This window comes from Polistes fuscatus, unplaced genomic scaffold (genome assembly GCF_010416935.1).
Source record: "Polistes fuscatus isolate 324 unplaced genomic scaffold, CU_Pfus_HIC Scaffold10, whole genome shotgun sequence".
Classification (NCBI taxonomy): domain Eukaryota; kingdom Metazoa; phylum Arthropoda; class Insecta; order Hymenoptera; family Vespidae; genus Polistes; species Polistes fuscatus.
Window position 1 is genome coordinate 3,459,885 of NW_025112998.1, and position 24,176 is coordinate 3,484,060.

The 24,176-nt window shown below is 32.7% G+C and overlaps 2 long non-coding RNA genes across 2 annotated transcripts in view; one reads left to right on the forward strand and one right to left on the reverse strand.

Moving 5' to 3' along the window:
* The window catches only part of LOC122526033, a 32,204-nt gene extending 14,614 nt beyond the window's left edge, over nt 1-17,590 (forward strand). The window contains exons 3-5 of the long non-coding RNA XR_006305938.1: nt 8,520-8,603; nt 16,994-17,223; nt 17,374-17,590. This is a non-coding gene — a long non-coding RNA (uncharacterized LOC122526033). The remainder of the gene's footprint in view (nt 1-8,519; nt 8,604-16,993; nt 17,224-17,373) is intronic.
* A 3,185-nt stretch (nt 17,591-20,775) lies between these two features.
* On the reverse strand, nt 20,776-23,731 carry LOC122526034. Its single transcript, XR_006305939.1, has 3 exons — nt 23,641-23,731; nt 23,223-23,480; nt 20,776-20,875 (listed from the first exon to the last, which is right to left on the reverse strand). It is a non-coding gene; the product is annotated as an uncharacterized LOC122526034 (long non-coding RNA).
* Between the last annotated feature and the right edge of the window lie 445 nt (nt 23,732-24,176).

Below are 24,176 nucleotides of genomic sequence, written 5' to 3' on the forward strand. Positions count from 1 at the left end.
TCTATTTTTCTTTACTTCTATTTCAAGCGCGTAACGGAAGGTACTTTCCCGATTCTGACTTATTAATTTTATTTTATTAATTTTTGTTTTGTTTTTTTCTTTTCTTTTCTTTTCTTTTTATTTAATTAAAAATAAGTTAACGGAAGGAATAGACAATTTGAAGAAGAATTTTATTCCTAATCCTTTTCAATGAGATATATCAAATATTGTTAAGTTTAATATATGAAATATGAATTTTTGATTGGTTGGAATTATTGTTTAAGGTTGAAAATTGCTGAGCAACAGCATAGCTTTGCACGTTCCAAAGAAGTTAATAATATTCTTTGGATTTCATTAAACGTGTCTGTTATTTTATTTCTCGTTCGACAGTTTTATAAAATAAAATTCTCCTTATTTTTCTTCTATACTAGATTATAGACAAAATAATTGGACGATAGGTGGTAATACCTTGCAGCGATTCATTAAAGAAATCTCGATTATACCGGTTTAGTATTTTTGCGATCGTGGAAAATTAATTGGTCACTTTGCATTTATTATTTTTTTTTTTTAGATCGAAATTACTTACTTACATGTTCTTTATATTTGCGTATAATATACTTAAACAATATTATAATCGATAGATAAATTATTATTGTTCATTTGTATATACGAGAGTAGGTTGAAAAGTCTTGAGCTTACGTCAAAAAATCTTGTTTCTTAAATATAAAATACGGAAAATGTGTTTACCAGATAGAGATTTCTTTTTTTCATTAAAATGTCAAATAAACAATATTAAAAAAAAAAATTATCTAACATTTCCATGTAATAAAATACAATATTAAATGATCCTTCTCTTATGATTGATTTTTAACGATTCCAAATTTAGAGATTAAAAAGAAAGAAAAGAATACAAAAAAAATAAGCCCGAAAGAAGATGATTAATGGATGCCATAAAAGATTCCTCCTTTAGTTTTTTTTTTGTTGTTAAATATTAGTTTTGTTATCGTTATCCTTATATCCGCCATTTAGGATAACATGGCGTAGTCGAGTTAGAGACGACAGCTTGGCACGAGAACGAGCTTAGAATATTTATTCTCTATCTTTCTCTCTCTCTCTTTTCTTAATTGGTTGTACGATCGGCCAATCGAGTAAAGGCTAGCTAGCTAGCTAGGCTTCTCTAAACTCGACGAAGTAACTAGCACGGTGCTCACTGACGAGACAGAGAACCATAGCATGGTATCTAAGCTGCGATATAGTCGAGCATGATGCGGGCTAGCGTGGGAACTCCTTCGGCATTCAGTGGTTCTCAATCATTTTCTATTTTTTCAAAATCATAAACTTCAATTGCACGAGTTTTAATAATTTCATTCTATACTCCTCGCGTTGCGTACTTGTCATTATTTAATTTATTTTCTGAAAAAAATTTAAATAATTTTATAAATAATTGTAACATTTTTATTTAATTGATTTTTCTCAGCTGAAATGTTAGAATCCTTAATTAATAATTTTATTTCATCACCATCACAGTGTTCGTATTTTTTCATTTTGTGTAAGTACTTGGATTTGAAACCAGGATTTCTACCAACTCTATGACTGATTTACATTATTTTATTTTATTTTTTTTTATTTTAGAATAGTCGTTTTTCAAATCATTTAAATAATATCAAGCTACAATTTTATGTAAACTGTTTAGATTTTTATCTACATTATCATATTCGTTTGATTTATCAATCCAAAAACATTTGATTATAAATCACTGCTTTTTTGTTTGTTTGTTGATAGATATATTTTAATAATAAATTATCCACATAATTCGAATGGAGAGAAGAATAAAGAGCAATAAAAAATGAAATAATAGTTACACATTTCGAGTAAAGAAAGAGAAAGATAGTCGAGTACTATATTTGGCGAGTTTTTGTGAAGTTTTACGAGCAGCTTAGCGGCGGCATAGCTTTTTATAGTCAGCTCACTCGACAATGCGCCATCATCGTGGGCCTTTTTTACAGACACCGTTCTTTATCTTTAAGCGATGTGCCATCCCATCCTATCTGCGATACATTCTTAACCGTTCACGGTGTTTGTGTGGGTATTTTGCATATGGGTTGTTTCGTAATGGCTGAAAATAAAAATCAATCTATAACAACTTAAATTCACCTCACAGGAATCCGATTATCTCGACGACGAAAAAATGTTTCTCAATTATTTTCATTATTTTTCCGATACGTGCGTTTTGTCTCTCAATCGCGTAATTCGTACATTTTCGAATAATTCCTCAAAACAATTGATTTTTTATTTTTATTAAGATTGAAAACTTTTCAAGCCACCCACGAAAAAATATATCGTTATAAACGTAATTATGAATGTAATTATTATTATTATTATTATTATTATTATTATTATTATTAAAAATATACGTAGTAATACATTCTTGTACGATGCGTTGTTTTACGATTAAAAGAAAAAACAATTTGACATTGGAATGTTATATATATATATATATTTATAAAACAAAATTGAATAATTTAATTATAAAGATAATTTTGAATCTTTTGCAAAATTCCGTATATTTAAATGCAGATCCCTTAAGATATATATACAAGAACTCTTCTCGTTCTTTCACCATTGAGAAATTCTTAGTGAATGAAACGCAAATCCTTCTCTTCCACTTCTCGGCGTAGTAAATACTTTTTTTCCCACACGCAAACTCGTCACAATGGTTACCGTACGCGGAATACCTTTTTCCTTTTCTGTTCTTTCTTTCTCTTAGTTTTTTTTTTCCTTTCTTTTTTTATCTTTCATTCTTATTCATTCATTTAGAAAGAAGGAAAGAAAAAATGAATGAATGATAGACTGTCATTCATACAGCGAACGTAAAAGACCGGTTAGTAATTTTAGCCTTCGAACGATAAATTCGACTTTTTGATGAAAGGAAAAAAAAAGAGAGAGAGAGAGAAGTGAGTGAGAGAGAAAGAAGTTAAAAAAAAAAGAGATAAAGAAAAATCAATCTTTCTATCGGTATACTAGTCTTACGAGATCTTTGCCTGGGTCAACGAACTAAGCCTTTACCCCTTCTTGATGTCGCAACATCTATAAAAGGCATATATTCAAGAGTTAATGAGATAACCGAACCTCAAAGTCACTCCCGGAAATTACGGTAAATTTGATATATAGGAGAAATAAATAAATGAATTTAATTATATCCAGTATAAGAAAGGGAGAGAGAAAGAGAGAGAGAGAGAAATATTGACGTCCCTTATCAGCTTTTTTCTATTTTCTTAATTTTATTTTTTATAGAAATATAATTATATAGAGAAAAAAAAAGAAACGTGATTAAAATATTTATACAGGGAAATGTTTTAAATTAAAAATAATAAATATACGTTAATAATATTGAGTATATATGAAATTTTAAATAATCTGATATAAAAATCGTTCTCAATTATTTTACATTTAATTAATTATTAAATATATAATCGATAATTTTTTAGGAAGAAACAAGAATGGTGGTAATTTTGACGACCACGATGAAAAATGTTGAACCGATTTTGATCTCTTTGCAAAGTTTCGTTTCCGTTCGTAAACGGAGCCCTTTGTTCGAAGGGTGGTCATTCGTAAGTGTGAGGTTAAAAAAGAAGTAATCGTACGAACGAATGAACGAATGAATGTAGAAATGTAGGAACGTAGGAACGAAAAATCCAATTTTGCCCGGACGATCGGTGCGAGCTCCTTTTTTTGGCCGCATTGTAAACTGGGTCACGCGTTTGCCTCCGCGCGGATCTTTGCCTCGCACACGCGAGTAGCCAGTTTCCGGTCGTGACGTCACTTCCCTTATCCAGTACCATTCAAACGAGAAAGAGAGAGAAAGATACAGTACCGTAACATCTTCCTACTTAGGTTTCTTTATTAAATAATTTTCAAGATTTCATCTGATTGAAATCAAAATTCATTTTTTCACATTGTATTCGTTTGAACAATGTTTTTTATTTTTTAACGCTACGATAATTAAAAATAATTGTAAACGAAACGATACGGGAAGATAAAAGATTTTTTCTTTTTTATTTCCGTATGCAATTTTAAAATACATTTTGATTTTATTATTTGCGAATTTGTTGATTTGCACAAGACGATATATCGATAAAAATGTTCTTTTAAATTTAGTTGTCTTCTTTTATTCTCTGGTAACACATAGGAGGACGGACAGCTGTGCACGTGCACACGCAACTCATATTGTCTGTGCTTCGCGACGAGACGTTCGAGGAACCCGAGAGGGTTGGCCGCCGGATGAGATCGAGACGGTTTTAAAGGCTCACTTCCAAGCTCCGAACGTGAATTAGTTCTGTACGTTCTCAATCGCTTTTAATCTTCCCTCAAATAATCTCCTCTCGGTGGATATCTTCGAAATTGTTTCTTCATTTTTTTACTTTTTATATTTATCCATAAAATCAAAATTTACAAGAAAATTTTATGAAATTTGTGCTAAATACCCCCCCCATGGAAATTTATTTTTATATATAAAGAAAATAGACGTTATTTTATGAAAATAGAATATTTCTAAATATTAATAATTATATTAATTATTAAACAATCTCATGTGTGTTCGTAAAATCTTTTTTCTTTTTTTTATTTTTTACAGGTAAGAATGTATTCGCGAAAAAACTTAATTTTTCTTATTCAGCCACGCGACATTATTTAAATGAGAAAAAGATATTTTTTTTACGAATAAAAATAATTCTATTAAAAGATATGAATTCTTTTAATGAAAAATGAATGAAAATTTAAATTTAAAAAAAAAATAAAAAAAGAAATTATATTAAAACATCGATTACATTAGTATGACATGGTTCACATTATAATAAATGAGTTGATTTTAAGTCGGGAATAATATAGAAAATTCAATCTACCGCGAGAGGATATCGGCAAACACGTATATTATTTTTAACATAAGCATATAATCATCGTCGTTGTCTTTATCTTTGTCTCGTTGTCGCGATTATCATGTGGAGCCGAGCATAACCGAATAACCGATAAAGGAATTGCGTCATGGCGCCACCTGAAACCATGCGTACATACGAGCGACTTGTTGCGTAAAATATTCGCGATAACAAACGTGTGTACACGTGTAAGTAAATTGTACGTTCGTGTAGATATCCTCTGTCTCTCTCTTTTTCTCTTCTATTATCATATCAAGTTGCAAATCATCGGGAAAGTATATCCAACCTTAAGTTTATATGTTGTAGTACTATGGTGTGTATTCCAATAAGATAAAAAGAGATAGAAAGTGAGCTTGTTAAAGATAATCAAAGGCAAACCTTTTTTAATGATATTTTTCATCATCGATTTATGTTCCGATAGATCCTAAATTATCTATTTTTATTTGATTTCTATCATAGATATTTTTCTTTCTTTTTCTTTCTCGTTTGAAACGAACGGTAACCGAACGTTCAAATCCAATGACATCATCTTACTGAATAGCGATCAATCGATACAAATTACTAGCCTCGAGAAAAATCCTCTTTGATCTTTCCATTCGTCGTTAGACATATTGTGTTGTTGAGTTCAGTCAAATATTTATAATAATTATTTGTAATTTATTATTAATAGGTTCTTCGAATTTTTCTTATTCTTTTATAACTCATTTTGATATTATTTATCATTTATTTGTAATGTATAATATATAGGAGAATTGGTTTGAAATTATTTGGAAATTTCGACGAAAAGAAAACTATTTATTTTTTTCTTCTTTTAAATAAAAGTAAGTTCGATCAAATTATATAATATTATAACAACAATTATACAAGATAAATAAAATAATAAACTTTTAGTACTCATATCGCACAATTCAATAATCACAACTTTGTCTAGATAAATGTAGGACGCCTAACGAAATTATTTAACAAAATCAATTTCAAAGAGTCGAAATAATGCTTTGATTTTCTTTTTAAATCGAAAAACCAACATATAGGAAAATTTCAATTTGATTGTTCGAAAAAGAAAGGATTCATATCGCTCAAATCTTCCCTCTCTTTCTCTCCTTCTCTTTTTCTCTTTCTCTTTCTCTTTCTCTTTGGAATGAAATTCCATGGTTCTCTTACGTTCGCAATACGATTTCGTAATCGTGACTTTTCGTATCGGTATCCGATTCCCCGCTGACTCTCCTCCCCACCCTGTTCCCTTCCACCCACCCTCTCTCACCCTCTCTTTCCCTGGTGAGTCCGGGTTTCCTCTTTCTCTCATACTCGACTGAATGGAGGCGTCGGAATTCTTATCGACCGTCGTGTTCGCCCTTACGTCATACCGCCTTTGACTAGTTGAAAAAGTATTGACCATCCGAGTACAATATTCTTAGTACGTTATCACTAGACAATAATTTTACCGTCACGCATGGTACAGTGTTTCTCAATCGGTTCCTTTTCTTTTTTTCCCTTTTAATATTTTCCGTTTCGTTTTTTGTTTTCTATAACCCGATAAAAGAAAAATATTTTTAAGTAATAACCGTTAAAAGAGAAATCGAATTAGTGAAAAAAAAACAATCGGCCCACAAATGATGCGAATAAAAAATGTTCTAATGTATAATATTCATAATTTATAGATTATATCGAAATTATTTGTGTTGGTACAATTAACAAAATTATGTATTTTTATTCGTATTCGTGTTTGCGAATTAACGAATGAAACCACCGTATATTACTTCCTTCCGTTTAAAATACTCGAGAGATTATTTCATTAGAAAATTTTGTTTAATTTCTTTTTCCTTTTTCTTTTCTTTTCTTTTTTTTTTTTCAACAACAAGCGATAAGATATACGGGAACGTGAAGAGTCATTGATAAAACGTGGAAAATCCCGAATGAAGATCACTGACGTACATATCTGTGAATCGTTTGCTCGTGGATATGTGTCCGCCCACTCTTTCGTACTACCATACCGCACACGTCGTCGTTGTCGTTGTCGTTGAACGAACATCCGCATAGATCTAGAAGTTCGATCCTCTGATACACGTAAAACTTGTGCTCCGAGTAGAGTCGAATGGGAGGAAAAAAGGGAAAAAAAGAAAAGAAAAGAAAAGAAAAGAAAAAAGAAATGCCACGTCTCCTCGGTTTTTCACGATATCTTCTTGTCCGCATTGGAAAAGAATGATTTCGAAAAGTACGTCTGATTTGTGTGTGTGTGTGTTGTCCTCCTTTTTCTTTGTTTGTTTTTTCCTTTTTTTTTTACTTTCTTCCTTTTCGCATGATTAGTTTAATGAACGAAATTTAAAATACATTTTTTTAAATATTTCAGTATCGTCTCATTTGTTATAGTTTTGTACGTACGTGCTTTTTTCTTTTCTTATTTTTTTCTTTTTTTTATAAAAAGTGATGGTATTTCATTCTATACGAAGAAATTTAACCGAAAAGAATATTTTGTCGAATGGAAGAAATAAAAAAAAGACGAAAAATTCATTAACGATATTTTTATTTGATTGGCATTAGAAAATCATATAATCAAAATGGGACATTAATATCATTAGTAGATACATTATCAGACACATGTAATTAATCAACAACAAGAACAATAAAAGAAGATTGGAAAAAAGGGAAAAGAAATTAAAAAAAATGAAGACAATGTAAAACACCATTACTTGTGCATTGTCGGTGTTGCTGCATCCGTTAATTGTTCTATTTTTGTGTCACAGTGGTACCACAAGAGAAAAAGAGACAGAAAGAGATAGAAAGAGAGACAGAGAGAAAGAGAGAGAGAGAGAGATAGGGTAATGAATGGATTAAACAACTTGACGTCACAGGATGGATTATATAAACGGTAGCGAATATGTTCTATCTCACTCTCTCGCTAGGTTTCTTTCTATCCATCTATCTATTTCTATCTCTATCTTTCTCTCTTTCTGTCACACACATACACACACACACACAGAATGGCTCGTGCTCGCGCGTGACATCGGAGGTAGGAAGGAAGTTCGCTTCCTTTCGTACCTAAAAGGTATTGAGCCCGTCCACACGTCCGTCCTGCGATTCAACTTCGTGTTGCACACCAACTATAAATATATATGCATATGTCTGTGTGTGAGAGAGAGAGAGAGAGAGAGAGAAGCGCGTAAATGTAGGCGACGAAGCGCATAGTGTTAAAGCCGTTTCGTTGCCGACGAAACGAGGGGTCGTCCATTTAAAAGCGGACGAGCTCGGTTAGAATCCCAATGACGACAGCAGCCCTCTTTAAATCTCTCCCTTTCCTCTAACCGACTTCCTCCCCTCCACCCCCATCCTCCTCCTCCACCACTACCACCACCTCCACCTCATCCTCCTTTCGATCTCCTACTTCTACTTCTACTTCTACTTCTACTTCTACTCGGATTCTCTGTCTCCTTTATCTACTATTCAGCACCACCAAACTACTCGGAACTGTATTCTTCCTCTCTGTTACATTCGTCAAACTTCCTCTCCTTCGATTTTCGATTGTTCATTTTTTATATTTTTTATTTATTTTTAATGTGTCTTTTTATCAATTTTATTTATTATTTTTCGTATTCTTTTTTTGTGTATTTACAGAATACCGAGTACAAGTGTACAATCATGGTTTTTGCCGGAGTTGTTGTTAATTGGGGAGTGTGGGACTTTGTGAAGTTATTATCGGTGAGTTTATCTAAATTCCGATCATATTTGTTTAATCTTTGCGGTATGTTATCGTGGATCGGTTGAAAAGTTTTTGATCTAACGTGGAAATGTAATTTTATTGTTTTCGTTCAAATTCATTCTCGCATTTATAAACGAAATTTAATGTTTTTTTTTGTTTCCTTCTTCAAGTTCAAAACTTTTCAACCCCTCACCTTCGTATATTAATTAATAATAAGAATGAATATAATGAAATAATTATTTGATATATGATATAATAATTTATTTTACAAGTATTTGTGTTTTGCGACAATTTCGAGACAACATTTATAAATTTCTCTGAATCGGTATTTACTTTACACATTCTGCACGTCAATTATATATTTATAAATTATGTTTATTAAAGTAAACAAAATAATTGTGCGGATAAAAAAGATTTCACAATTTATATATCAAATGTTAATTTTATTATACATAAGATCTCGCAAACGATAAAATTGGGAATTGATCGACATGCCAAAAAGTACACACAGACAGGGTTTCATTGGTAAAATAGTGTGTTAGTAGAGGTAGGAACGGGAAGGGGTTGTACTTGGTTGACCTACTTTTTGCGTTTCTGCGTGCAAAACGATTTGGACACGTGCTCTCGAACGCACAATCCTCTCCTCCTCGTTTCTTCTTCTTCTTCTTCTTCTTCTTCTTCTTCCTCTTCCTCTTTCCCTCTCCTTCTCTGATGTGAAATCTTTTCTCGAGTTATTAGCACGTAGTCTGGGAGCCGTCTGCGGGTCGTCGTCCGCGACTGGAATAGAAATGGCACAACCTTCTGTCACCTACGATCGCAACACTAAACTTCTTCCTTGCACAACCGCCAAATCATTATTATAACTATCTTTCTCTTTCGTATACGTCATCTCAGTATTTATAAAAGATTAACAAATTTTTGTGGAATTTTTTTTTTACTCTATTCGAGTCATCACAATTATTCGGAGATTAATAATAACAATGTTTTTAATAAATTTTTTTTTTTTATACATGTTTAATTAATTAATTATTAATGTGGGATGCGAGCGCCTCCAAGCCAAACACTTAGATAGGTATTCGTGAGGAGATTGGACGGTGGACCCTGGATAGCTCAATGGTTAAAGAGCAGTCGCCTAAAAAGCGGAAGATCCGGGTTCGAATCCCGGTGTCCAGTCGGTCCAACGGCCCAGTTTTTTTCACGAATCCTACATTAATCTATTAATATCACTTTCTCTCATGCATACACGTGTGCATACATGTTTTCTCGTAATTTTAGATGACATAAAATTATTAATAAAAATTTATTATACGCGTTTAATTTATTATTCTTATTAAAACGAAATAATTAAGCATTACAATTAAGAAGAAAAAACAACACAATTTTATTAATGTTCTTATTAATTAATTCATTCGTTCATTCATTCATTCGTTCGTTCGTTCGTTCGTTCATTCATTCGTTCGTTCATTCATAGAATCAATTCAATCAACTTCTTATTATCATAAATTTCAACACAGATAGTAAGAACGGATATTCGCTTAGAGTCGATCTATCTGTCGATTTGTCCGCATATCTCTCCACTCACGTAGTCATACTTCGATAAAGTATAATAAATCGACAGATCGAGAAAAAGAAATATGTAAACGAGGTATAGAAATTCCGTTCGCGTATACAACATCCGCAGATTTCTCACGGTTTATCGTATGAATATTTATGTAAGGAAAAAAAATAAAATAGAAAAAAAAAAGAAAAAATAATAAGAGTATTACCAAGAGAGAGAGAGAGAGAGAACAAACGTGATCGTGTAAGTGGCAAATAAAATGTAACGTGCGGTGTAATAAAGCGTTCATATTGCATAAGTCAGCGGAAGCTAGTTGGTTGGTTGGTTGGTTGGTCTGTTTTACATAGAAGAACAGTCTTGCGATCTAATTCACATAACTAGTACAAATTAAAAAGAAAAATGGAAGAAAATGAAAAGAAAGCGGAAATACAAAAAAAGACAAGAAAAAACAAACGCCGAACGGAAGAAATTAAAACGCGAAACGAAATCTTGTTCGGTAAGATACAAATTGTAATTTTATGTTTCTTCGTGAGAATCAAAGATGGCGAACGGACGCCATGTTTTCTTTTTTTCTTTTTTATTTTTAACGGTGAGTTAAATTCAAAGAAAATATTTCTTCACGAACGTGTTTTATTTCGAATGAGAATTTATATATTATACGTTTGAAAAAGTACAATAAAAACGAGAAAGAAAGAAAAAGAAAAAGAAAGAAAATCAAGAGAACTAGTTTGAGATGTTGAAAGTTTTTCTTCAACTTGAATTGTCTAGAAAATATTTTATTGCTGTTACGCGATGACGATCCCATTCTCGAAATTCGAGTTTTAACAGTTGTCCTCCTTCCCTTAATCCCTCCTCCCTTCTTCTCTCTCCCAGCCCTTAAGGAAAGGGCAGGTGCATGTACTTATTTTCGGTTAGATAGAATGAGAGATGTTAAAAGGGCAGCTGCTGTTCTTTCGTCTTATGGAAGGTGAAAAGAAGGTTTGTAGAAAAAAGAAAAAAATGTGTGTAAGGAAACCCTAACTCGTGGAAAGAAGAAGAATAAGAAGAAGAAGTAGAATATCAATCTAAATTCATAAAGAGAAGAATTGTTGCATGATGGATAAAAGTAGAAAAGAAAGAAATGGAGAGAAAGAAATGCGAAGAAAATTTAAGTTCATAGAAAGCAAAAATACACGAAAACGAAGAAGAAGAAGAAGAAGAAGTAATGAAAAAGAAAAACGTGTGATGTAAGTGAATTATTCGTAGCAAAAAGTGTACGCAAAGAAGAAAACAGGAAAAGAGAAGAAAATGTGAATATAATCCAAGTGCATAGAAAGAAATAGTACGTGAATAATAGAAAAAAAAGGGAAAAGAGAGAAAGACGTCGTGAAAACAATGAAAATTCGTAGTTAAAAAAAGTACACGAGGAAGGAAGAAATAAAAGGATACGCGAGAAGTATATTTGAATTTGTGGAAAAAAAAAATGTATGAGAAAAGAAGAAAACAGGAAAGCAAAATGTGAAGAAAATGCAAATTAGTCGTAAGAAAAAGTATCCAAAAACGTAGAAAAAAATTGAGAAGAAGATAAGAAGAAGAAGAAGAAAAAAAAAGGAAAAACGAATTTTTGTGGAGAGAAGAAATACACGCATAAAAAAATAAAAGAAGAAGAAGAAAAAGAAGTAGAGAAACAGAATATGAAGAAAATGCAAATTAGTAATAAGAATAAAATACCCAAAAATGAAGTTTAAACGAAAAAAAGCAGAAAGAAGAAGAAGAAGAAGAAGGAAAGTAGAGAAACAGAATATGAAGAAAATGCAAATTAGTAATAAGAATAAAATACCCAAAAATGAAGTATAAACGAAAAAAAAAGCAGAAAGAAGAAGAAGAAGAAGAAGAAGAAGGAAAGAATAAAGGAAGGTAAGAGAAAGAAACGGACACGGTTCGGTGTTAAGGTAAACGATATAACGGTGGAACGATATAACAACACAGCGGGTCCTTTTCAGTGGCAGATGTCTCGAGTAAGACACGTGCCCGTCTTCAAGGGCCAATTCCCTTCTCCCTTTTCCTCCTCTTCCTTCTCACCGTTCTTCTTTCTCCCTTCTCCCCTTTGATCTGTCCTCTCTTTCTCGATTTTTTTCGGGACTCGTGTTCTTCTTTCAAATACAAGATCGACGGGTGTATGTATATAGGGAAGGATGAAAAAAGTCCTTGCAAAAAGAAGAAAAATAAAAATAAAAATAAAAATAAAAATAAAAATAAAAAGGGAACTTTTTGGTAGGAACTTGATAGAGGAAGGGAGAGAGAGAGAGAGTGTGGCAAGAGGGATAAGGGGAAGTAAGTGGGGGAGAAGGGAGGAGGTAAACTTCGAAGAAGAATATCCGTTCTTATCCTGCGTAGTAGTACTTCCTTCCTCCATCTTGCTTTTCTTCTCCTTCTTTCTTCTTTTCCAACAAGAAGGTAAAAAGAGAGACGGGTGAGAAAGGGGAAGCATAGGGGAGGGGGAGGGAAGTTAAGAGGAGGGTAGCGGTAGAGGGAAACGAAGTACAGCAGCTGCCGTTTTTGCTTCGTGAATCGCGACCGGTGCAAGCTTCGCCCTTTGTCCTTGAATCGCGCCGACCCTTTCGATATCGAAACGACAAAGGGCCGAGAAAGGGAACGTCTCTTGCCGAGAAACGGATTCCTCGAAGGCAGCAGGACCTCTTTTCTCCTCTCCTCTCCTTTCCTCTCTTCTCTTTTTCTCTTCTTTTTCATCTTCCTTACTTTTTCCCTTCACTTCTCTTTTCTGTGACTGTACCACGAACTTCTCTAATTGGTCCACAACCGGGTGGTGGTTTTTCGAGTCTTCCGAATTCGGGTATCGGTAATATTTAATTTTTTTTGGAAGGGAAGGGGATGTTTATTTGTTCTTTTGTATATATTATTATTATTTTATTATCTTTATTATATTATTTAAAATATTATTATTATTATATTTATTGTCATTAAAATTATAATTTTATTATTCATATATTATTTTATTTTCTCTACGAGTTATTTTAGATTATATCGTATAGAAAATAATTGGTAAATCAAATTAAGAGACAATTACTGATACGTTCTTATTATTTTATTTATTATTTTTATCATTTTATTTTTCTTTCTTTCTCCAATTATTAAACGTCTAATATACTTTTTTTGCGATATCACTTTTAATGCTTAATAAACTTACATTAAATTATTTTATCAATTATTATAATAATTCGTTCGTCAATTTACATCTTATTTTTCAAATTATTACAATTTACTGATATTATTTAATATTTATCTTGATAATTCGATTAAATATCTTTTTTTATTTCGATTCTTCCATTTTCTCTCTCTCTCTCTCCCTCTCTCGTTTCTTCGAGTATTACATAGACGATGTGTAGAATATACCATCTGAGAGTCGCTGAACGCGAGTCGTGCGACTTTTTGAGTCGCTTTGGTCCCACGCTGAGAGACTATGGACGACGCAGCTCGTCCGTACACGTACGCGAACGTTACGCTTTACCGGCTCCTATCTTCCTATACATACACACACATATATATATATTTTTTTTTTTTTTTATAAATATATATATGTTACGGTGAAAGACCGATATTGGAGAATGTCAAGATTCACACGGTGAATGTCAGCACGTTCCAAATATCTCGGTGAATCCCCGAATATTCGGATATATTTTTATACATTAATATTTCGGACATACCATGTGAATCTTGACATTCCCCAATTTTGGTCTTTCAGGAAGTATATAAATGTACTAGTAATCACACATATCACTGGTCAGTGATTATCAGCTGATCAAATACATCGAGCACGAAATACGAAACGGAACAATACGAAAGAAACTTTGTATTTAGCCCGATGTACATATATACATGTGTACAATATACGTATGCATGGTTAAGAATTACATATATCTATGTACAATGTTGATATGTATGTGTAAGAGAGACTTACACACATGACATTTGACGTATTTCAACCTGGTTTGTTTGTATGTGTAGATCAAAGTATATCTTCGCAGCTGTTCTCTTATTTCCACGTGTATTAAAATCATGTTACGCATGTATGTATTTATATATATTTTCTGTAACTAGTCTTACATGTTCATATCCGTTAGAATCTAGAAAGCTTTTTAAAGGATTAGTTACGGACACCAGGTATCCGAGATGTTATATGAGTACTTTTAGAAGATCATATCCGGTTGGATCGTTCATCAAAATCATGTTATATCTAGCGAATTATTATAGATTGCTATGATTTCCTAGGATTATTTTCATTTAATATATAAGAACTACAATTTATTTATATTTATTTCTTTTTTTATTATTATTATTATTAATCTTCAATTAATTTTTCTCTTTCTTTTCTTTTCTTTGTGGATTGTTGAAAAAATGTATGGGAAAAGAGGAAGGAAAGAAAAAAGACACAGATAAAATATTGTAATTTATTGTAATATTTTGATTTGTCTTTTCTTTTTTGGTTCTTTTTTTTTTTTTTTTTTGGTTTTCGTCGAGTTTTTTTTTTATTGAAACGATCGTCGAATGAGATAACGGCAGTTATACTAGTCTGGTGTCCTTCGAACACACCACAATGTAGAATCGTGACGATTTGATAAGATTGTTCGAATAAAAAAGAAAAAGGTAAAAGAGAAGCAAAAGAAAAAGGTAGAAAAATAAAAATAAAATCGATGGAAACATACGCACACACACACAAAAGTATGAAATGATCCTGATCGATTATGGAGCAGCTTGAGTCGTTCCACGTGAATTCGAAAAGAAGAATTGACATTGACATAGCACGCGTAACCGAGAACAGAATATACGTATATTTTATTTACGAATTATCAATGAATTATCATATTTTAATGACGCCATATCAGATGATATTCAGCCTTGAAATACGATCGAATGACGCGTGAAAGAATCGAACATTCTTTTATTTTTTCTTCCTTTCTTTTTGACTTTTTTCTTTTTGTACAAAAATGGATAAAGTAAGTGAATCAACATAGATAAAGTCAAAATTGTTTACGAACATCACAACGATTGGTTCGAAAAATTTTATTGAAAAATAATAAATTTAGTTAATTTAATATAAATATTACATGCTTATATATATATATAATAGAAATCTATGTGAATTTTAATGAAATATACAAATGAAGTGGATTTTTTTAATGTTCCACTATTCGAAATTCTTTTGTAAATATTTCAAATAATTTACTATAGAATGATAAATAATCCAAACTAAAAATATTAAAAAATGACAACGAACCAAATGATCTTATCGATAAATAAAAAAATACAAAATGTTATATACTTGCACCCACGTAATAACAATTGGCGTGAATTTTATTTAACCACTACACGAATACAATCCATTTAAATATATCCCACCGTTTGAAATTTCATCGTAAACGTGTAGAAAAAAAGAAAAAAAAGAAAAAAAAGAAAGAATACAAAATATTTGATACTTGTACCAACGTGATAACAACAATTCACGTGAATCTTATTAAAAAACGTATACAAAGATACGATGCATTTAAATATTCCACCTTTTCAAATTCCATCGTAGACGTTTCAACAAAAAATTCGTTCAAAAAAGTAGAAAATATTTGATACTTGTATCAACATAATAACAACTCGCATGAATCTTATTAAAGTATCCAATACCGATTCAGGGCATTTAAATGTTCTACCGTTTGGAAGGGAAAAAAAGAGGCTCGTTATCAGAGCTCGATTCGAGTCGGCCGTGACTGCATTCGTTCGTTCCTTCCTTCGTTCCTTCCTTCGTTCCTTCCTTCGTTCGTGTGTACAGTGTAGAGAGAAGTATTGTATATATAGAGAGAAAGAGAAAGAGAATAAACTAACGAGCCGGTGGCTGGGTGCTCTCCCAAGGCACTCGCAACACAACGGCTCCACCGTTGATGCTAGTAGGTCGTTCGTTGCTTCGCTTCGGCTGTCTCCCACGGCAGGGCCGCACGTAGGCCGCATTCCACTCGCAGGCCCTTTCCACTGGGTCCCACCTCCGGGTGATCGAACCTCGACCTGCTACTTTTACCCCCACCCTTCTTTTCAACTCCATACCTTCTTCCGTCTCTCTCTCTTACTCTTTCATTCTAACTCTTGCAACTTTGTTAACTTTGTCATTTTTTGTTGTTGAAAACTTTCATTTACGTTATCACTATATCGTTAATATAATAATATTATGGTCTCTCTCTCTCTCTCTTTCTTACTCTTTCGTTCTAACTCTTGCAACTTTGTTAACTTTGTCATTTTTTGTTGTTGAAAACTTTCATTTTCGTTATCACTATATCGTTAATATAATAATATTATGGTCTCTCTCTCTCTCTCTCTCTCTTTCTTACTCTTTCGTTCTAACTCTTGCAACTTCGTTAACTTTGTCATTTTTTGTTGTTGAAAACTTTCATTTTCACTATATCGTTAATATAATAATATTATGGTGAACCAAAAGTTCGTACGTTTTTAAATTAATATTTATAAAGTAAATTTAACGAAAACAATTCATTGTGCACGTTTCAAAGTAAAGTTTCAACACAATAAACGCACGAATTTTGGTTCCGCCTTAATAAGAACAGTGTAATATGTATTTTCCTATTTGGGTCATCAATTATCGAAACAATTTAATTTATTATGATAATAAATCATTTTTTTGTATTTATTTATTAAAATTTGGATGTAAAAAATGCAATACTAATAATGACAGAATGATTATAAAGATCTGATAAAAAGATAATCACGCTTATTATGAATGTTGTTAACAATGTAGAATCCCGTAGAATAATATTATTTGTTTTTGTTTATTTACAGAACCAGATCTATCGGTAAAGAAGAGAGAGAGAGAGAGAGAAATAAGATTTATCGTCTATAATCAATAAGACACGTACGCACATTCCTACGAAAAAAACATGGAAGATAAATAAAGTGAAAATATGAAGGAAGTTACAGACGCGCGTAAGTGTCTTATGTGTTCGATAAAATGAAGGAAGAAACAACAACCGTTTGTGGAATATCTACGCGTGCGGGCTGCGATAACAGAGGTAATGAATTTAGTAATAGGGGTTGTAATGGGTAACAGTAAAAGTAACAAAACAGAAAGAAAAATAGGAAGGGAAAGAAAAAGAAAAAGAAAAATAAAAAGAAAAAGAGAAAGAGAAAGAGAAAGAGAGATAGATAAATGTTTTTAATAGTAGGTGGATGTTGTTAGTAGCTAGCAGCCTGTCGAATCGAACATGTTGCTTGATTCTGTCCACCGTGTCGTTGGTAACAGTTAACAGTACCAGCAAAAAGAAAAAACAAAAAAGAACAAATGAGAAGGGAGAGAAGGATAGAGTGATTGAACAAAAAAAGTGTAGTGGAGGATCGGCATCGAAGATGTAAAGGAAAGGAGATGAAGAAGAAGAAGAAGAAGAAGAAGAAGAAGAAGAAGAAGAAGAAGAAGAAAAGTAGTGAGGAGCGGTGAAGGAAGTGACGAGGAAGAAGTAAAGAAAAGAGCCAAGAGAAGGATGAGGATGATGAGGAGGAGGAGGGGAGGAGAGGGGAGGGGGTAAGAGGTTGGTCAGGAGGTGAGGAGGCAAGAGCAAACCCGGAGACTGGACTTGTACCTGCATTCCATTCCCACTGGCCGTGCAGGTCCTTCTATAGGTACCTCTCCCCCTCCCCTTTCTCCTTCATCCTCATCCTCATCCTCATCCTTTTCTTCTTCTTCTTTTCTTCTTTTTTCATCCTTTAACTTCTTTTTCTTTATTCTCGTACTTCAACGAGCACACGAAATTTCCTTTTCTCAAATGCTTTTCACTTTTCACCTTTCGTTTTTCGTTGTGTTCACCTTTCTTCATCTTCTTCCTCCCCCCCTCCCTCCCCGTCCCTTCTCATTCCTCAACTTTTTTATTTCTTTTTCTTTTCCTTTGTCTACCAACTTCCCCCTCCCCTCTCCTCTCCACTCCTCTCCCACCCATCGATTCTCTCGGTCTCGTTCACTTCATCCTTAAGTCGAACCACCAACCATCCACCCACCCCCCGTCCTCTACCACCACCCGTAACCCCGTTTATTTCACCCTTTATCCTTTCACTTCCTACCGAGTTCGGGTTCACCAACCCGATTTGTTATTCAGGATATATTCTACTTCTTGATCTTCCGAAAAGTATCATCATCATCATCATCATCAGAAAATTATGTTAATTTTATGAAATAGGTTTTCGATCTGTATACCTGAAAAAATGTCTCTTTATATTTTTTTATCTTTTTCTTTTGCTTTCTATCTCGAGCCCTTATAGTTATTGTTAATCAGTAATGTATTCTGAAATACTGATTTGTTATACCTCTCTCTCTCTCTCTCTCTCTCTCTCTCTCTCCTCTCTCCTCTCTCTCTCTTTCTCTTCTTCTTTCTATTTCTATTTCTATTTCTATTTCTTCCTTTAGCTCACAGTTACGTCTACTTTCATTGTATAGACTATTCGAGATACTATTAGGAATGTTTCTCAGTTTACGAAGCAAACTTACTCGAGAAAGTCCTCCTATCGCTTCTCTCCCCTTCACCGCATTCCTATCCTCTTTCAAACATTCCTATAATCTGTGTACCATACTAATCGTTAAAATTCACCATAAAATATTCACAAACGTGGAAAAGTATTAACAACTAGAGAAGAACACTGTTAAATTCGCCATAAAATAATACTTACGAACGACAACAACAAAAATACAACATAACAATATACTCTCTCCCTCAACTCCCACCCCCCCCCTATCTTCTCTCCCCTATCGTCCATCTCTTAAAAATCTTTCACTCATTTTACTTTATTTTCCATTTAATTTTGTCTCCTTTATTTCTTATCTGACCAAATGAAATTATCGAGGGAATAAAATTCACCGTGGGTTGTTCGCGAGAGTTTAAAACGGAAGAGGGGGAAAAAAAGAGAAAAATTATGGTAGTAGTGGTGTGGTGGTGGTGGTAGTGGTGATGGTGGTGGTGGTTGTATGGTACGAAAAGAAGAAGCAGAAGAGGAAGACAGAAGTGAAGTTGCTTACATGGAAAGAGAGGGAGGGGGTTTAGGGAAAGAGAGAGAGAGAGAGAGAGAGAGAGAGAGAGAGAGAGAAAAGAAACATAATCATAGATTCCTGCTCGTTTGGAGAGACACGACGAAACGAGTTTCGCGTGTTCCATGGTATTCGAAGTTTAAGAAGCACGTCGCGTACATTTGACTTCCCCCTACTGGAAAGTTCGTTTCTTTCTTCCCTCGGATCCCTTCTTCCCTCTCTTTCTCCTCCCTCCCTCACCCCCTCCGGCTGATTCTTTGTCCCCATTCCTCTCGTTCACTCTGTCCCAAACTTCTCTTTCTTTTCACCGTCACCATCGTCATCATCGTCACAACTATTCACTACCACCTACCCACCACCATCATTCTTTTTTGTCATCTTCCTTCTGCGTTTTCTTGACTGTTTTTTTTTTTTTCAATTTCCTTTCTTTCTCTCTTTCTTTCTTTCTCTTTTCTTATCCTGCGGTATCCAAACCGGATCAGATTTGGGAACGCAAAGAAGACGACCCAGAATGTGGTCCAAGTTGTCCGAGAATCTGGATCCACAAGGGTCAAGGGCAGGATTCCTTTTTTTCTTTTCTTTTATTTTCTTTTATTTTATTTTTTTCTTTTATTTTTATTATTTTCTTTTTCCTTTCCTTTCTTCGTCAGACTACTAAAAAGAGTTATTTATATTTTTCTTTATGACTGTTAAAAGGAGAAGAACCGTGGTATCGATATTTAATTTGATTTTTTTCTATGGCAAATTTTTGCCTATTCGAGTATTAGATTTAGGGATGAGAGTTTATTATATTTTGTAATATTATTTTGTAAACCGAAATTTTCTTTTTTATTTTATTGTATGACGACAGCTTGTGAAAATTTCCTAATAGAAAATAATAATTTTAAAAACTAATGCTTTTTTTTTTTATAGAAACAATTATTTATATCTTTGTTTATTAGATTTTGGTATATTTCTATTTTATTTTTGTATTGATACAATATTAGCATAAAAATATAACGTTTAAAAATATAATAATAATAATAATCTTCTCTAAAAACGTTTGAATAATAATTTAACAATTTTTAAATCATTTTCTTCGTCGTCGTCGTCGTCGTCGTGTTTTCAAATCGGATGGGATTAATCTTAATTTATTTTATTTCTCGTTAAGCACAATCGCTAAGAATAAAACTAAAAATATAAATAAAAAAAGAAAATAATTCGTTCGATAGATATCACGATCATGGTAATCAAATTGCGCTCTTTAATTATGAACGGCCGTATTCCTTTTTCATTTTTAACGCGGTGCTCTCTCTTCTTTCGAGACGGGTATTTATCGAGAGTATTTTTCTCAGGAATAAAAAGGAGGAGGATGAAGAAGGAACATGATGAAGAAGAAACGCCGCGTGGTGTCTCGATTAAGATGCATCCTCATGCAAAATAGATAGAAAGAGATAGAATACTACGTGTATTTACTTTTCACTCTTCTCTTTTTCTTCTTCTTCTTCTTCCTCCTTTTCATCTTCATCTTCATCTTCATTTTCATCTTCATCTTCATCTTCATCTTCATCCTGCTTTCACCTTCATCACTTCAACTTCTTCTTCTTCTTCACTTGTCACGAATTTTGATCCTTTGATTATACGTTTTAAAACAGTTCAAGGTTTTTAGTCGTGTCCTTAAATTACAATTAAATCAGACAATCAAATTTGTCTTAAGTATACGTGAAAAATTAATTGAAAGTTTGTTAACTTAACTTACGTTAGAAACAATTTTCGATTCGCTCTAATTTACATTTATTTCGAATAAAAATGAAAGTTCTTTAGCGAGGCTCAAAACTTTATCAGAAGCGTGTACAAATTTATATTATTTGACAAAATAATAAAAAGAGACAGAAGTTGTCTTTCAGTAAAAGAAAAAAATAGTAGATGTCAAAAATAATGATATAAAACAATTTTCTATTTTAAACCCAATGATCAAAGATTCTTAATCTTATTGATAATTATTTTTTAATTTCTCTTTCAATGGAATGGATAAAAATTAGATTAAAAATTGTGATCGTAAATCGTATAAAAAAAGAAAGAAACCATTTTCCATTCATCTTTCCGTTCGTCCTTCCTGTTCCTTTTTCCTAGTCTCTCTCTCTCTCTTTCTCTCTCATATCGTAATCATCATGACTCAAGCCAGAAATATGTTAACGTTGGATTCTCGTGATCATTCCTGCTACTCGAGACACAACAGCGAATAATGTAAAAATAGCTGTTCAAACGAGGGTGAAAATGAGAGACACCCACAGACACAGACAGAAAAAAAAGAAAGAAAAGATGTGTGTGTGTGTGTGTGTGTGTGTGATAAAAAGAAAAAAAAGAAAGAAAAAAAGAGAAAAGAAAAGACGAGAGAAGAATGTATCAGCATCCGTGGACGAATATAAACTCGACGAGTTATTCCGGAGCTACGATCCCTCTTAATTAGAACAATTAATCCCTCCGAGAATAGAGAGATGACGCGAGACGACAAACGTTTAAAACGATACAAGCCATGTAAGAGATCGTGTTGGATTATTAGATCGAAGTTTATAAGGAAACTTTTAAGAAACTTCTTTTTTTTTTCTTTTTCTTCTTCTTCTTTAAATCCATACTAAACCAAAAATTATTTATCCCATTACAAGTATCCGAACATAAGTTTAAAATCATATACTTTATTTTAATAATAATAATAATAATGATAATATTATGCGAGAAATCGCGATAAACGTAATTTAATAAATATTGTTTAAATCATTAATTAATAATTATAACAAATTATTCCAAATTATTTGCATATAATAATACGTTCAGTTTGACTAACCTAGATAAAAGATTGTTCTTATGTTGGGCTAGAAACTATTATTCAATCCCTGGTATAATTTCAAATTATTATAATCTTGATTAATATTAAATAATACTTTCTTTTCTTATATTCGTTCGGATTAAGATAAATGTAAATTCAAATCCGAATAAACGAAATTTCAAATTCATTTATTAAAAACAAAATAACAATGAAATTTAAATTATAAATTTGCATTGATTTTATTTATTTATTTATTTCTTGTTTTTTTTGACGTACAACGAAATAGAAAATTTTTCTCACGCGCGACGATGCTTCTTCTGTCATTCGTCAGTTCTTTCAAATTAGAATAAAAAGTAAGAATTGGAACAAGTTAGACGTGTTTCGGTTCTAAGACGCAATAGACGTACGTTTATCCTTGAGGAGACAGGGTTGAAAGGAAACGGAAATCCTAGAGAGGGATAGCACCTATGCATAGAATAGGTCGCTCTAAATTTAACCCTTCACTTAGAGATGTATATTAGTTCCTATACTAAGACGTACGGTTTTCCTGTCTTACTTGTTCTCCTTTCTCACTTATCTCTCACCAATTCCTCCCACCCTTCTCTCTTTCTCACATACTTCACATACTCACAGACAACACACACACACACACACACTTTCAACCCTTGCACTTAACCCCATTCTATCGATTTCTATTCTCAAATCTATTCTTATCCAAATACGAAACATTCAATTGTGATATTGATATAATTGATAAACAATTCATTTTTTTCCCCCCACTCGAACTTCAAAATATTCGAAATTAATATCTCACATATGTTGTGGGAATGTGTGTAAAAAGTAAAAAGACAAAAAGATGAAAGAAATTTCATCATAAATCACAAAGTAGAAGAAATAATCAGGTCTAACGGGTGGCAAAAGTAATCCTCGGTAAACTTTCGTTCGACCTTTTTTTGTATAGAAATTTTGATCCATCGTTCTCTTTCTTCTTATAGTTTGTTCTTTTTTTCCACTCTTTCACGACGATATTAGTGAGGAGGAGGAAGAGAATGGAAAGGTGGAGAGAAGACGGAATATTCGTGCGGTCACACGTATTTAACACGCATATATGATCGTAAAGCACATATCAGTAGAGGAAATTTGTGCGAGTAGTGTACCTTCGATTTACGCATTTACACACATGTACATATACGTACATGTAAAGACCGTTCACGTACGAGATTCTCCGGAGGGGTCTGTCACGCGTACAAATAGCTGACCTCGCTTCGTCGCTTCTATCAATGGCTCTCGCTGGTGTTCCTTTTCTTGTTCTTTTTTTTTCTTTTTTCTTTGCAATTTTCTTCTTACTTTTTACGCCTCCTTCTCTGCCTCCTCTTACTAACTACATCCTGTTGTAAAAGATCGTCACCGTTACACCTTACTTACTAATCTTCTTCTTTACTGTACACAATTCTCTGAAAAAGAAAAACGTTTCGTTATCTAACATTTTTCTATTGATTACAGAAACTTAGGATATTTTATTATATGTAAAAGTAAAAAAAAGAAAAGAATTTAAAAGGCATTTCTTTGTTGAAGTATTTATGAAATTATCATTCAGCTAATGTTAGTTCATACAATTTTATATCATTTCTTTCGATCAGCCTCCGTTTACTCCTACTTTTTTTCGTTCTCCGACACAACTTTATCGCTCGTAGAATGGAGACGTTTGCTCAATAAACTCGAAGTTTTACGTAACGACTCCTTAACACGTTATTTTTCTGTTTCCATCCTAGGAGGCAGGAAACGATGAAACAGTTTATTCTTTACTCAAACAAATTTACCGACTGATGTGGATAAAAGAAGATAACTGTTTTACCATTCTTGGTAAAGTAGTTAACTTCTGTATCGACTGTAAAAAAATTGCATGCGACTGTCGGTAAATTATCATGTAAAGATTCGATAGGTACATTACCGAGCAAATTGTCGATAAGGAAGGAATCGTGAAAGTTGATATAAATAATCTATTTAAAAAATAACTTCGTATAATAAATTACATATTTATCAACTAATTAATATAGAATACGTACGCGTCACGAGCATTTGCATTTCCTTTAATAAGATTAATATTATTCCAACCGATTGTCCTATGATTCGATATCGTTAACATTTAC